Raw genomic sequence first — 603 nt, 5'->3', positions numbered from 1 at the left:
GCTCCTCTGTCCATGGAATTCTCCAGGCCAGAATACTGGAGTGAGTAGCCTATTCCTTTCTCTAGGGGATCTTCCCAACCCAAGGATCAAACCCAGGTCTCCTGCATTGCAGGCAGATTCTTTACCATCTGAGCCACCAGGGAAATTGCCTTAAGTCAACTAAATTGGTGATAATTTGTTTCAGCAACAGTAGGAAACTAATACATCGCCCAAGGCCACCAGAGCTTCAGAGTGTCAGGGCCAGAGTTAAAATCAAGGCTATCTGGTGCCAGTGTGAAGATTTAAGCACTGTGTTATATGGCTGCTCACAGGCAGAGTAAAATTTCAGGTTGAATGTAAAATAAGCGTCCCCGAGATTTTCCTCTTATGCTCAGAATTTCACGTCTCAGAGAAACTAAAACCAACCAACCAACCAAACACGCACAGAGAGAGCGAGAGAGAGAGAGAGAGACAGAGAGAGAGACAGAGAGAGAGAAACATGGGATCCAATGTTCACCTGTCCCCTTACTTCATGTTTTCAGTCATGGACCCAAGAGATCACTAAACAAACTTCCCATTTCAGCAATAAGGAATTTGAGGACTAAGGGATTGTGATTTCAAGTT

The sequence above is a fragment of the Bison bison genome, unplaced genomic scaffold, assembly GCF_000754665.1.
Source record: "Bison bison bison isolate TAMUID 2011002044 unplaced genomic scaffold, Bison_UMD1.0 scf7180017859954, whole genome shotgun sequence".
Taxonomy (NCBI): Eukaryota; Metazoa; Chordata; class Mammalia; order Artiodactyla; family Bovidae; genus Bison; species Bison bison.
This window is presented reverse-complemented; position numbering follows the sequence as displayed.